The sequence below is a fragment of the Moschus berezovskii genome, chromosome 18 (genome assembly GCF_049115385.1).
Source record: "Moschus berezovskii isolate FMDL1 chromosome 18, NW_MosBer_1.0, whole genome shotgun sequence".
NCBI lineage: Eukaryota > Metazoa > Chordata > Mammalia > Artiodactyla > Moschidae > Moschus > Moschus berezovskii.
This window is the reverse complement of record NC_142477.1, coordinates 45,557,470-45,573,409: the sequence shown is the minus strand read 5'-3', so window position 1 is coordinate 45,573,409 and position 15,940 is coordinate 45,557,470. Positions and strand designations below refer to the sequence as shown.

General features: G+C 44.3%; 1 protein-coding gene across 1 annotated transcript in view; it reads right to left on the bottom strand.

Annotated features, from left to right (window-relative positions):
- The window catches only part of NIM1K (NIM1 serine/threonine protein kinase), an 80,195-nt gene extending 65,129 nt beyond the window's left edge, over positions 1 to 15,066 (bottom strand). Inside the window, exon 1 of the mRNA XM_055422101.2 lies at positions 14,972 to 15,066. The gene's annotated coding sequence lies outside the window, so the exon portion shown is untranslated. The remainder of the gene's footprint in view (positions 1 to 14,971) is intronic.
- Between the last annotated feature and the right edge of the window lie 874 nt (positions 15,067 to 15,940).

Below are 15,940 nucleotides of genomic sequence, written 5' to 3'. Positions count from 1 at the left end.
CCTTGCAGTATAAGGGACTCTCAAGAGTCTTCTCCAACACCACAGTTCAAAAGCATCGATTCTTCGGCGATCAGCTTTCTTCACAGTCTTACTAGCATTTTATTCAATACAACAGAGAAGGTATACTAAAAGCTACTTTTATTAAGCATTTACTATATACCAACACCGTGTTGCTTATATTATTGATTAGTCATTATGACTAACACTGTAAGACAGATACTAAAATTCTCATTGCATTGATGAAATAATTAAGGTTTACAGAGGTTGAGTGGAACTTCCCAGGTGGCTCAGTAGTAAAGAAACCACATGCTGATGCAGGAGACACAGGAGAAGCAGGTTCGATCCCTGGGTCGGGAAGATCCCCTGGAAGAGGAAATAGCAATCCACTACAGTATTCTTGCCTGGAAAATTCTACTGACAGAGGAGCCTGGCAGTCTGCAGTCTAGTCCAAGGGGTCGAAAAGAGTTGCACATGACTGAGCGACTGAGCACACACACACACAGGTTGTGCAATTTGTCCAAACTCAGAGAGCAAGTGAGTGTCAGGGCCAGCCTGGGCCCCAGGCCCTCCTGATTCCATTGGCTGCCCCCATGCAGGGTCACTACAGAGGAACAGGCCCCTGCCCTGAGGTCCAAGCTTGGGTCTGGGTCAGAGACAGCAGCAAGTCAGGCAGGAGAATCGGAAAGGAAGAGTCTTTCTTTTTTATTGGAGGGTGATTGCTTTACAATGTTGTGGTGGTCTCTGCCTTGTATCAACGCAAATCAGTCATAATTATATATATGTATATCCTCCCTCTTGAGCTTCCCTCCCTAAGGAAGAGTCTTCAAAGTGCTTTCCTTTTTAATGAACCATTGGCCCTGATGAATATCAGTGACAGTACAAACACAAATGAAAATATCCTTTGTTCCCAACGACATAAGGATCTAAACTGACTTGATGAAACTCTAGATAGCCTTATGCTATTGGATGACAACCTACCAAGAAAAAAAGCAAATAATAATTTATAATGATTATTATTATTGCTGAACAAGTCCGAGTGCCTCAAAGAAAGCTATAAATAAATAAGAACACATAGCAATATTTGCTGTATATGTATACACCAGAGAAGAAACAAGCTATACTTTAAGTTAGATCACAGCTCAGGCCATCTTGGAATAGAATATCGGTTGTAAGTTTAGCAGACTGAACAAAAAAGCAAAATTACAAGCCAGTTTCACTCCCAAACGTAAATATCAAAACTGTAAAACTCATAGTACTAAATCAAATCTGGCAGTGTATTTATAAAAATATGATTGACTAAAACTTCCCCCAAGAATGTGAGCATGGCTTAATTATAGAAGATGTGTATATTTAACACATGAATCAATTAAATGAGAAAAAAAAATCTCAGCAGGTGCAGAAAAAGCTTTCTACAAAAATGTACACTCATGATCAATAAAATTGTTAGCAAACTAGGTACAGAGGGGAACTTGCTCAACCAAGTTAAGGCTATCTACCAAAACCCTATAGCAAACATCTTTTTAAATGAAGAAATATTAGAAGCATTCCCTACAAAATCAGAAAGAAGACAAAACTGCCTGCTAACACTGCTTCTATTCAATATTTATTGAAGCATCTAGCCAATGAAAGAAGACAAGAACTAAATACTGAAAATAAACAAAACTTTTGATTTGCAAAGGCTTTTCTTTTTAGACCTTTTAAGACCTTTTATTAGACCTTCTCTCTTGCTGTTCTTTTTTAAAACTTTTATTTATGTTTAATTGGAGGATAACTGCCTTACAATATCGTGTTGGTTTCTGACATACATCAACTTGAATCAGCCGTAGGTATACATATGTCTCCTCCCTCTTGAACCTCCCTCCCACTTCCTACCCCATCCCACCCTTCTAGGCTGTCACAGAGTATCAGTCTGAGTTCCCTGCATATTACAGTGAATTTCCACTGGCTATCTGCGTGACAGATGGTGATGTAACTGTTTCCACGCTACTCTCTCAACTTGTCCCGCCCTCTCCTTCCCCCACTGTGTCCACAAGTCTGTTCTCTATACAAAGATTTTAAACACTGAAAATACTAGAGACTCTATTCATAAGCTATTAAAACTAATAAGTAAGTTTAACAGCGTTGTAGGAGACAATATTGCTGGAAATTCAATAACATTTGAATTCACCAATAATAATCTTGTAATAATAAGGAAGTATAATAAAACATGTTCCATTCGTATGAGTAGCAGTAAAATTTGTGAGATACCTAAGAATCAATCTAACAAAGGAGGTTGCTGCTGCTGCTACTGCTAAGTCACTTCAGTCATGTCCGACTCTGTGCGACCCCATAGATGGCAACCCACCAGGCTCCCCCGTCCCTGGGATTCTCCAGGCAAGAACACTGGAGTGGGTTGTCATTTCCTTCCCCAATTTCATGAAAGTGAAAAGTGAAAGTGAAGTCTGCTCAGTCATGTCCGACTAGTAGCGACCCCATGGACTGTAGCCCACCAGGCTTCTCTGTCCATGGGATTTTCTAGGCAAGAGTACTGGAGTGGCTTGTCATTGCCTTCTCCGAACAAAGGACATAAATTAAGAAAATTATGGAAATTTATTGGAGAATATTACAAAATACCTAACAAATGGGAAAAAATACCACATTAATAAGCAAATACTCACTATCAAAAACATGTAAACTCATCCCCAAATGAATCTATAAATTTAGCAAAGTTCAATTTTTTGGTTTTCTGTATGAGTATGTTTAAAACGGTGTATTGAATCGTATTCAGTAACACATACATACAAACACACTTGTTTCATTTTCATGCTGTAGATTGGTACACTTGCTCTTATCTCCAAATTTCAGGTGAGCAAACATCTTTTGTACCTTCTAAAAGAGGTATCTGCAAAACTGTTACATATGAGTCATTCAGAACAGCCACAGAAGTGCAGAGTTTTATGTAACTTTCCAAAAAGGCAATGAGTTGTCCTGGGCATGAAACGGGGAGGAAATCTTTCTCAGTATTTCTATCAGTTTGCTCAATTAGGAAGTACTCAGCAGATGATACTATCTTCTGATAAGTTAAAAGCTGAGGAAACAAAAATCTTACCTGAGAAAGATTTCATAAAAATAAATGAGTTTTCATGAATGGGGAAGAGAGGTTAGCAGAGAAGGTAGAGATGATAACTTCCAGGGAAGAAAAATTCCTAAAAATAATTCCAAACCACATTAAGGGTGGTCAGGGATGGGAGCATGGAATGGGTCAGGAATAGGAGTCCTTGGTACCTTGAAGACATCAGTCCAGCATTACCACTTCAATAGGCAACTTAACTATCAAAATCTATGACATGGTTACTCCTTAAAGTAGCAGTGTGATATTGGGATGCTGCTGCTGCTGCTGCTGCTAAGTCACTTCAGTCGTGTCCGACTCTGTGTGACCCCATAGACGGAAGCCCACCAGGCTCCCCCGTCCCTGGGATTCTCCAGGCAAGAACACTGGAGTGGGTTGCCATTTCCTTCTCCAATGTGTGACAGTGGAAAGTGAAAAGTGAAAGTGAAGTCGCTCAGTCGTGTCCGACCCTTAGCGACCCCACGGACTGCAGCCTACCAGGCTCCTCCATCCATGGGATTTTCTAGGCAATAGTACTGGAGTGGCTTGCCATTGCCTTCTCCGGATATTGGGATACTAATATAGTAATCTACTTGGTAACATAATATTTCCCAAGGGAAAACATAAACAAAAATTAGTCAGGATGTTTGAACATGCAAATTATCTCGACTCTAAGTCTTTCCTTTCAAAATTCAAAGTGATAGTCAAGTATGGTTGCAAAACCTAAGGGATGCCTTTAAAAAAGGAAGTCATAGCAAACATGGAGGCGTGGAGCTGAAGAACAGCCAGCCACAGACTGTCAAAACGATAAGACCAGTGAACTGCAGTTAGAACATCATGTGAAATCTTGGCGTGTAATTTATCTATAGTTGTAGTCTATCCCCCTTATTAATAACTACTGTTTAATGAGCGTCTATAATAAATAACAAGTGCTCAATAAATAGGGAGACACAGAATTTGTCATTCAAATCAAGACACTTGGAGAGCTGAAGGGGGTGATAGTAACAATCACTCTGGGGAACAGGTGTAAATCAGGGCTTTCCATGACCAGCTGGGACATATGGTTGCCCTGTCAGTCAGTGATGAGGGCTTCCCTGCTGGCTCAGCGGTAAAGAATCCACCTGCCAGTACAGGAGATGCAAGGGATGCGGGTTTGATCCCTGGGCTGGGAAGATCCCCTGGAGTTGCTGTTTTTCAGGTGCTAAGTTGTGTCTGACTCTGTGACCCCATGGACTGCAGCACGCCAGGTTCCCTGTCCTTCACCGTCTCTGGGAGTTTGCTCAAACTCGTATCCCTTGAGTCGGTGATACCATCCAACCATCTGTTGTTGTTTAGTCTCTAAGTTGTGTCCAACTCTTTTGTAGCCCCATGGACCGTAGCCCACCGAGGTTCTCCATCTACGGGATTCTTCAAGCAAGAATACTGGAGTGGGCTGCCTTTCCCTTCTCCAGGGATCTTCCCCACCCAGGGATCAAACCCACATCTCCTGCACTGCAGGCAGATTCTTTACCACTGAGCCACCTGGGAAGCCCACAATTAGGTTTAGATGAGGTCATAAGGGTGGGGCCCTCATGATGGGTTTAGTGTCCAATACTAATAAGAGCCTTTTTCTCTCCCTCCCTCCCATGTGACAGCAAGAAGCCAAGAAGGGCATTTTCAGCAGAACCTAACCAGCTTGCCACCTTGATCTCAGACTTCAGGCTCCAGAACCGTGAGAAAATTCATTTCTGGCACTTAAGTCCCCAAGTCTATGGCATTTTGTTATGACAGCCTGAATAGACACATACATCCATCTAGAACTGCTCTTCTGCAAGAAAAATAAACTTCTTTTAGCTGAAATAATAGCTTAGCCTCACCTACCTTAAACATGTTCTAATCACTTACATTAACCTGTTTGTGCATACCTGCTCAGATGCTTTAGTCGTGTCCAACTCTGCAACCCTACGGATTGTAGCCTGCCAGGCTCCATTATCCATGGGATTCTCCAGGCAAGAATACTGGAGTGGGTTGCTATGCCCTCCTCCAGGGGATCTTCCCGACCCAGGGATCAAACTGGCATCTCTTACATCTCCTGCATTGGCAGGCAGGTTCCTTACTGCTAGCACCACCTGGGAACCTACAGTCAGCAAGATCATTTAATACGAAGCCTTTTTTATAATAAAGTGTTGAATATCCTAGGCAACTGATTGACCACTGTACCGAAAGTGAAAAACAGAAGGTGGTCTGTGCAGAGATTGGCTGTAAGGATTTCAGTGGTTTGCCCTTGTGATTGTGTGCCTGACTGGGAGCTGCAGCTGGCTGCCCCTGCCTGGCATCATGAGAGAGTATCGCTGGCCTGTGAAAAGATTAAAATTCAAAACTGGAGGTCTGGTTTCTACTGAACGTGTGTCACTTTCACACCATCATAAAGTTGAAAAATCCTAAGTCAGAAGCAGTCTTGTGTATACTTTCTTCCATCCTCACAGCAGCCCTGAAAGGTGCCTGCAATTTTCCTCATTTTCCAGGAACTTCAAAAGAACGTGGTCACTTTTCTAAAGTCATCCAGGCAATAAGCATCAGAGTCCAGGCTTTTCTGACCTCAGACCCTGTGCTTCAACTGTGCATACCACAGGTGCACAGGTGCTCCGGCTTCCCCTGGTCTTGGGAGCAGGAGCTGTGTGTGTCACAGGGTGCCCTCCCAGAACAGATGCTGCAGGAAAGGATGAGGTTGAACAAGAGATCATTCGCCCCCTCTTCCTTGCTCTCTCACTCGTGCTCAGTCCTGTCTGACTCTTTTTGATCCCATGGACTGCAGCCCGCCAGGCTCCTCTGTCCATGGGGACTTCCCAGGCAAGAATACCGGAGTGGGTTACTGTTTCCTTCCCAACCTGGGGACCCAACCCATGTTTCCTGCACTGGCAGGCAGATTCTTCACCACTAGAACCACCTGGGAAGCCCTTTTCTTGCTCTCACCTAAGCAATGTGAGGTTGCTACACTCTTACTCCACTGGGGAATATTCCTCCAATAACAATCCTGTTATTGAATTGAAGTGTCCAGTTCAGCAGACTGTTTTTAAGGGTCTGCCTACTTTAAACCAATGGTATGAGGTCCCTCCCCAAGAGTCACATGGATGTGGTTAAATCATCAGCTAGGGGGGCAAGGTGAATACATAAGTAGATAACTAAATACAACGTTCAAAGCACTGGGCTAGACATTTGTACAGAAAGGATGGGACCCAGAGAGCACAGGCGGTATGGGCCATGTTCAGGGAAAACCTGAAGAAGATTTGGCCTGAAAGAATCTGCCCCTGTGATTCAGCAAGTGCTAAAATAAGGAAGTGTAGGTCAGGGAAGTAGAAAGTGAGTATGTTTTATTGTTTGTAAATGTACTTGAACTTGAGGCAATGTAAAGGGTGGGAAAATCTGTACCTCATTGTCTGCTACAAGAACTAGTGCTGTTTGACTGTGTCCATGACGTATTTATCTGAACTAGAAGTTCAGAAAAGTTTAAAAGGTTTTAAATTTTTTTCCATAGTTAAATATGATCAAAACATATCTTGCTACCCAAGAATGGGAGTAATAGTCTGTATGTGAATTTTAGTCTCTGTTCTGATGGGCCACTTCCAACCAAACAATCTAGCATTGAACAAAAAGTCACTAATTTTCAACTCTCGCTGAACATTTCAGCAATGAGACAAACAGCTTTACGCCAAGAGTCTTTGCACTGCGATATACTAACCTTTAAAACTCGTTGCATCCCATTTCCTACAGATATTAACCATGTCACTCTTTTTGTGGTTTTGGTAAATCTTCTTTACTTTTCTTGGCAAAGAGTAGTCACCAAAGCACACAGACTGGTTCTCACATGCATATGATGTCCTATACAGAGAGGGTGACTCTTAAGGAAGCTTGAGTTTAGGCAAGACAGAAGCTTCCCTCCTCACCTTCTGTATCACCTTCTACATCTCGCCATCCAAAGTCGGATATCCAGCCCACAATCCTCTGAAGAACCTCTCTGCCTCCTCCTGGGAAGACAGTAACTCTCTATCTAGTACATGTGACGTGACAGAACACAAACCCACTAACATCCATTCATCTCAGTGTTAGAAGGAGTGCTCTCAAGAGGCATGGGTCTTCACTGGGCTGCTCAAGGCTCAATTCCAAAATTCTGGAGACATTGCTAGATTGGCTGTTTCTGGCCACACAGGTCCTGTGTGAGTGCAGCAGGCTGGTGACTATCATGTCCTGGGGAGAGGCCAAGTCACGTCAGCTCTCCCAGGAGATCAAAGCAGCTCCAGCTTTCAGGATGTGTCTGCACACAGAAGCCTTTTCATTGGCTTCCCAGCCTCACAGAATTGCTGAGGTTCCAAGGAAAATTCAAAATATCAGATCCACATTCCATGTGGTCTTGCTGTGTGGGTGGGGAGACCCACACGTCCACGGGTGATGGCCCCACTGAGTGCCACCCCACCACCAAGGCCATCTGGTTCTCCCCCATTCTTCCCCCTCCTCCTCCATAATCTTTTCATATGAGCACCCCCATCACTGTTCTAATGCACACATTTCAGGTGCCATCTCCAGAATACTTTCATTGTGTACAGAAAGAGAAGACCTGTCATCACTGTAACATGGTCTTCTCAAATTCATGATGGGAGGACCCCTCTGTATACCTGTTCTAAACCCGAAGGGGTCCAGAAAGAAGAACTGGCTTCCCAGTCAGGTGGTTCTTATGAAGAACCTAATTTGTAAGGCTCTGTGTTATGATGAATACAGGAAGCCAATATATCAATATCACCCAGAAGAATACCAAATAATCAATGATATGGGGAAAAAGCTCAAACTATCAAGTGGAAAAATAAACAATAAAATTGCATGTACAACATTCCTTTTTTTTTTTTAACTACCAAAAAGCAACCTTCTGAAATGTTAACCACCGTCATCTCTCTAGTTGGAATTATCGATGGTAGTAGAGACATAATAATAGATTATTTCTTTTAACATTTATTTCTGTACTTTTGACAATAATACTAGCGACATTGACATTCACTGTATGCCAGGCACCACTCTAAGGACTTCACATGAATCAACTATTTAATTCTCACAACTATGTGAGGAGGTCGGTACATTACTATGGGCCCCCAAACTGAGGCACAAATTGGTCAAACAATGTGCCCAAGGTCACACAGTAAGTCACAGAGACAGGATTCAAACCCAGTAGGCTGGTTCCAGAATTAGACTTAACCACTGTTACTTGCTGCTTCTGTAACATGTACTACTTTCGAATACATATTTTATAATGTCTTACTCCTTGGAAGGAAAGTTATGACCAACCTAGACAGCATATTAAAAAGCAGAGACATTACTTTGCCAACAAAGGTCCGTCTAGTCAAGGCTATGGTTTTTCCCGTGGTCATGTATGGATGTGAGAGTTGGACTGTGAAGAAAGCTAATCGCTGAAGAATTGATACTTTTGAACTGTGGTGTTGGAGAGGACTCTTGAGAGTCCCTTGGACTGCAAGGAGATCCAACCAGTCCATCCTGAAGGAAATCAGCCCTGGGTGTTCATTGGAGGGACTGATGCTAAAGCTGAAACTCTAATACTTTGGCCAGCTCATGCAAACAGTTGACTCACTGGAAAAGAGTCTGATGCTGGGAGGGATTGTGGGTGGGAGGAGACGGGGACGACAGAATGAGATGGCTGGATGGCATCACTGACTCGATATGAGTTTGTGATGGACAGGGAGGCTTGGCGTGCTGTGATTCATGGGGTCGCAAAGAGTCGGACACGACTGAGCGACTGAACTGAACGGATAGTAAGGAATTATGTTTCTTTAAAACTAAGGAAATAAGATTAAGAAATGAAGGGCCTCCCTGGTGGCTCAGCAGTAAAGAACCCTCCTGCCAGTGCAGGTTCAATCCCTGGTCTGGGATGACCCCACACGCTGTGGAGCAATTAAGCCTGACTGCCACAACTATCGAGCCTGTGCTCTAGAGCTGGGGAGCTGCAACTATTGAGCCCACGTGCCGCAACTACTAAAGCCCGCACACCTAGAGCCCATGCTCAACAAGCCAAGCCACCACAATGAGAAGCCCACACACAGCAACTAGACAGCTGCAACTAGAGAAACGAGGAAAACGAGCCCCCACTTGCCGCAACTAGAGAAAAGCCCACGCAGCAACAAAGACCCAGCACAGCCAAAAGTAAATTAATTATTATTTTTTAAAAAAGATTAAGAAATGAAAAGAAAAAGAAACATAAGCCAAAGTAACCAGGGAGCGAGAGGAGACAGGGTGAAAGAATAAGGGTTTAGCAATGAGTCAGGAGAAATGACTCCACGCTAAACATCTCTGGATTGGTTTCCTCCACTATAAAATGTGAGGGTGTGCAAGTCTACATTCCAGAGAGATACCTACTCTGCAAATTAACAATAATTGACATGAAAGGTTTGAAAGCTGTACCAGCATTTTAGACTTGGCCTTCACATCCTATAACAAATTTTCCATCTTTGTGCTTAGATTAACATCTTTAAACCAATATGTACATAAAGCAAATGCCCAAAAAGCACCAAAATTATTAGTAAAGTTAAGGATATGATCCTATGTGATTGACACTAGAGATCAGTTTCTGAAAGACAAAAAGTGGTGAGAACAGAGAAACTGGTCTGGCAGCATGCATGATTCCAAAGGACAGCAACCAATTTATTCAAAGCTAAAAACCCTGGATTGATACAATTAACAATAATCAACACATGACAAGGGAAAAAACCCAATAAAATGGAGTAATTTTCCAAGTACGTCTACATCATTACTTCCCTGAAAGTGCAGGACGTGTTTTCTGGCTCCACCAGGTAGATGAACATAACCCAGAGAAAGTGAATCTATACTCAGGGAAATTTCATTTAAAAAATGAGAGAACCCCACAAGGTTCCAGATAGAAAAAATAGAACTCATGCCAAGAATCTAGCACCATAATGTCACTGAACTTTCAGAAACACTGGAAGCTGGAAAAGGATAAATCAATGCCTTTGGAAATTTGCAAGAATGAATTTCCAGCCGAGAATCCTAAACGCAGGCAAATCATCAATTAAGTGTAAGAGTGAAACGGACTTTTCTAGACATGCAAAGTCCCCCAAATTTACTTCCTATACTCCCCTTTAAGAAGCTATTTATAGCAAAACAGATGCTTTATAAAATGAAAAGCATAAACCAAGAAAGAAGACAAGAGAACAGGGAGAACAGGTTATCAACACAGAAGCAGGGTGAAGAGAAATCTCGGAAGGCCCCTATATGTCCCGGCCATCAGAAAACTGGTTCAGACTGGAGAACTGGGGGGTCCATTCAGAGGGCTGGGGTGGGGCCCAGAAGGAAGAAGATTGGCAGATGCATTTCATTGTGTGAAAAAAAACCAAGGAGAGGCATTTTAAAGAGCCACTAGAATAAATGGTGATAGGTTCTAAAAAGCAAACAAACGAAAGACTATTTATTTTCCCCAAAATAGTTGCACAGAAAAAGAAATACATCCACAGTCCACAACTCGGCTGCAGTGAAAAATAATTGCACAGTCATTGTCATGCAGATGCAATGTTGATGTAATTAACATTGTGATGTCACTTGTGAGAAGCCCTAATAGGGCAGAGCTTTGCACGGAGACGTGTGCAAGTTCTTTCCTCCTGCACCCTCCCTTCTCACCATCCTAGCACAAGATATTAGGCCCTGACTCTTCCTTCCCACTCCGCTGTAGAAAATCCATTTTACTCAAATAATGGCTACCAATTTGAAAGAGCAATTCCTCCATTTTCTATCCTTGACCAACTATTTCCTTTTTTTTTTTTAACTTTTTAATTTTATATTGGAGTACAGCCAGTTAACAGTGATAGTTTCAGGTGAAGAGCAAAGGGACTCAGCCATACACACACATGTATTCATTCTCCCCTAAACTCACCTCCCACCCAGGCTGCCACATAACACTGAGTAGAGTTCCCTGCGCTATACAGTAGGTCCTTGTTGGTTATCCATTTCAAATATAGCAGTGTGTACATGTCGATCCCAAATTCCCTATTTCTGAAATTAACTGAACTTTGGCTGCTCTGGCTAGAGTCCTAGGAAACGTACAGTCTTTCTTCCCTCTCTGGAGCATTCCCCTGCCTGGCGTTTGCAAATAAAGGCTTATACTAATGGTGCTCTGGCTGATTTTTTCCCACCAACTGTGTTGCAAAAATGGAGGAAGAGGAAGTTGGAGGGGAGGAGTAAGAGAGCTATATCCTCCCTTGTAATAAAAGAAAGTGTACAGATTCTGTCTAAAATTGATAACTCAAGGACCAGCCACATAAGAGAATTATTTCCAACTAGGGAAGGATGATCAAACAGCTAAGAAAGAGCAGAGCAATCATAACCCAAGAGAGGGACTGTTTTTTGTTAGAATCTTTTAACATGCTATAATACATAAAATTATAGATGAATGCACTCAGCTGATAACAACTTGAGCAGTTTTTAAAAGTGAAGCTTGCAACTTAAAGTTAAGAACCACCCAACTAAATGATCCAGCCATCGCAGAGTAGAAAGCTTTCTTGGAGGCTGAAGGGTTGAGAAGAAGCAGGTCTGGCCAGCAGATGGGAAGGCCATACCACTGGAAGTGAGTTTTGGTCCACTCTCAGTCCTCCCAGAGAGCCTCTAAATTGGAGAATTTGGCTAAATAGGACAGCAAGAGCTTTCTTGAAAAGCATCAGGTTCTCTGTTCTCCATGAAAGGTGAAAAATAGAGTTTGTTTTAGCTTCCTGTTCCCCAACTTGTGTTTTTTGTTTTTCTGTATAGCTCCCATTACACTATTTTTCTTTTTACTTCCTTCCCTTTAATCTGTGAGTTTTCTTCTCATTTAAGACTCTTTTTCCCCTACTGTTTTATTTTTCTCTTAATCCCAAATTATTCCTGCCACTGTACCTTGTCTCTCTTCTCACCTAGATTTTCTCTGAGTTCTACCTGATACTCATATTCCTAGACATGCCAGGTGGTTTTAGTTTTCATTTCTTAATTTTCCAAGTAGTTACCTGAAATGACTTGAGTCTTTTGAACACAACTTGCCTATCCATAAAACTGGTTAATATTCCTCAGGATGCTATATGACAATGGTTGAGCTATCTTTGAAGTTCTTGAGAAAAAGTAATTTAAGAACTGTGATCTGCCTAATTCAAATTATAGACACTGTCATCATAAGAACTTTGACTATTTTCTTCTTTTCTTGAAATTTATAACTTCAATTATAGAGAACTTTTTCTAGAATGACCATGGAAAGTGAAAACATAGAATGAGACTCATTTTATAAACTAATTTTAGTTGTCATTTCAACAACTGAAAGAAAATCAGCAAATGAATTAACAGTCTTTAGTCCTTAGAGTAATATATCATGAGATTCAAAGAATGCAGTTGGATTTTCACATTATATTTTAATTTTTAAGTTTCTAAAAATGGAATTAGATATTTGGCTGAAAACATTAACCTATTAAAACAAGTTCTTTTTTTAATTAAAAAAAATTTTAATATTTATTTGGCTGCATGGGCTCTTAGTTGGGATATGTGGGATCTAGTTCCCTGACCAGGGATCAAACCTCAGATCCCTACTTTACAGAGTCTTAGCCACTGGACCACCAGGGAAGCACCATGTTCTTTTTTTAAAAAAATTGTTTAAGTCTAAGGACTGGCTTTCAACTTTTCCAATCATATGCTATCAATATGTAAATTAAATGTATAGGTTTCAATGCTTAGTTCTTGTGAATGTGTAAAGAATTAGGGTCCTTTAAAGACATCAACATGTACTAATAAAAGTATTTGAATGGGACCATTACTCTGCCCAAATTAAACCTCTTTAACTGAATATCTAAGGCCAAACCAACAGCATAAAGGGCTCTATGGTCTATCTGTAGTTATTACTGGGAAATTTAGGTTTCACACAAAACTGCCTTTATTCTAAATGCAGTTGTTATTAGAAAAGAGCACACACCTCAAACTAAATATCAATCCACGTTTTCCCCTAGCACAGAAGGAGACCTCTCTGAAGGTTTTTCCAGGCTTACCACTTAACAGTGGTCAAGCCAAAAATAAACCTATGAGGACTTTACTAGGCAAATTCAACAGCATACAAAGCACCAGTCCGTGGAGAGTTGGACTTTTTCCCTATTAGCCTCTTTTCGGGCTTTCCTCTCGAATTCCTCCACCTCCTAATTAGAAAGCTAATTAGAAGTCCAAATTTAATGCTAAATGGGCAGAGAAATCTGGTCACAGGCCAGGATTCCTTTCACATCAAACACTGTTCTCGTCTCCCTTCCTTAGGGCAGCTGAACTGTGGGAAGAGTGCTGGGCCAGCAGGACCAATTGGCTGAGGGCAGTGTTTACCATCAGTTGTCTGCGAGGGAAGATCTGTCTCACAAACTGCAAACTCTGCAAAGGTAAAATTAAACAACAACAACATGCCTCGGGCCTTCAGTACCCTAAAGAAACAAGTATCTTCTGGGCTCAATTATTATTACCATGGTAACATGAGGGGGCTTGGGGAGGTCTCCTCAAGAACGGTTCCCGGTTCCATCCAGGCAGTCTCTCAACAGTGCCGGGCGACTTCTCCAGTTACCAGGGCAACCAAAATTAGAAGTGCTTTTGCAACACTAACAGAAACCATCTTTTGAAGCTCTTCTGTGAATCACATTGAATACTGATGATGCAAGCTTGAGTGATACATATTTTACAAACATTTTAAAAAATCATATTGCCATAAACAAATACTCGTTTAAAAGTCCCCTTTGCAATCTTTTGATTTTAACCTTGGAATCGATCCTTCGGTCTGGTTTTGTTTGTTTCCCTTCTGGATTCCCGCGGCCTCGAGTGCAAAGGCGATTTGTTTAACTTCCAAACTTGTCTGAATTGCACGGGTGAGAGCTTAAAATGTGGTTCCTTCGCTCTGGGTTTGAAATGGGGTGAGGAAGAGGGTGGGGGAGGGTGGGTCTAACAGAGAGCCCTCTTGTCTAATAAAGTCGGGAGGACGGAAAACCGGGAGGGGGTGGGGAGAAGAGCCGGCAAGGGACGGAGGAGGAGGGAGAGAAACGGAAGGAAAAAGTGCAGATGGCTGAATCTCCGCTGCCCTTACTGGGGCTAAGAGCACCTTTATCGGGTGCCTTGACCTCTCCATCTGCTCAGATACTGGGTCAGGCACACAGAGCTGATCGGAAACAGTATTTTAAAAACCCTGTTGCGATCCTTTCCGAGTCGGGTCGCCGAATCCTAGGGCTTCTAATATTCCTGAAGGGACCTCAGGGAAGAAGAGACAGGCTCTTCTTTACTTGTACAGTCTTTCCAAAGGAGCGTCTTTCTTTAGGGGCGCGTCGTAGCGTGAGTGTGATGGAGGGTCCACTCCTCTGGACCACCGCCGTTAGCTGTCAGTGCCCTTCACTGCCCACCGCCCTCCGGGGTCACGCAGGTCCCCGGCACTCAATTCAAACTCTGCGGCTCCGGGCTCGCGCCCGGGGGCGCTGGTGGCGCGCAGCTGGGGTGCGCGGGGTGAGGCTGGGGGTGCGCGCACAGACCTGGGCGTCCGCACCCAGCCGGGAGCCGGGGACACAGGCGCGCACACCCCGGGCTCACGCCCCCACGCACGGGCAGGCTGCTCTCGCCGGCGCACCCCGGCCTCCGCCTCCAACGCGCTCGCCTCCCAGGCGCGATGGGCCTCGGAGGGGGCGCCCCTAAAGAGCGCTAATCCTCTTCTGACCCCAATTCGCCCACCCCCGCCGGGAGTTGGGTCTCTCTTTGCCCTGGGGTTCCGGGGAGGAGAGGCGTCCCTGCTCAACACCCAAGTCGGCAGCCTGGCGGAGGAAGGGGCGGCCGGGTGGGGTGCCGGCTGCGAGCCCCGCGGGCCTCGCTTACCTTGGTGGCGAGCTCCGCTCGCGGGCTCGGCTGCGCGGCGCCCGGCCGGGCTCTCCGGGTGGTGGGCTCGGGCGCGGGCGCTGCGTGGGTGTCAGAGCGCAGTGGCCGGGCCAAAGGCTCGGGAGCTGTCAGGGGCGGCCGTGGCAGACCCCGCCCACCGGCCCGGCCCGGGCTCTGCAGCCGGGACTCAGGCGCCCCGCAGCGTTTCCCGAAGGACCAATCCGGAGCGGGGGGCTGGCCCGGGGGAGGGGGAAAACGGGAGGCAGGAGGGGTACCGGGACGCGGGCCTGGACCTTGTAGGCCGGTTTCTATGGCAGCCGGGAGGGAGGGGCTGAAAGGTGTTGGCGGGGGCGGCGCGCGGCGCGGGGACACCCATCGTACATACTGGAGCAGGGGGTTGGCCCTGCCGCAGAGAGGAGCGCTCCTGGAGCATGGATGGCAAGAGGCGACACGGCTCCCGTCAACTCCCGCTGCGTGCTGAGTCGCTCCAGCCTCTTGATAAAAAGGGTTTCCGTGTCCTTGGGAGACCCAGTAATCTTCCTAACAGAACGGGGTTTTCTAGCAAACCACCGTGACAGCTCCTTCAGGTGAGTCTCGGAGCATTTAAGCTTTGCAGAAAGAAGTGCTAACGCCACCCTCAGCCCGGATTCCTCGAATACATTAGGCCTGGTTCCTTGGGTGCCCCTTGGACAGTGGATCCCCAATGTCCTGTGTACTCCCCGGCTATGACTCTCCGGTTCATGGTAGGTGCCAAATGTTTTTCCAGTCTACAAACAAGGAAAGAATGCGATTCACCGAATGCTAAAGAATAGAGATGACTTATTGAAGTTCACGTCCTTCATTTTACAGAGGAAGAAATTGAAGTCGGAGAAGTCAGTTAACAAGGGCCACAGGGCTGGTTAATGGCAAAGCCGTGACTGGGGGCCCTAAGTCACAGCTCTGTGAACAATCTTTCCACCTCCTCATGTG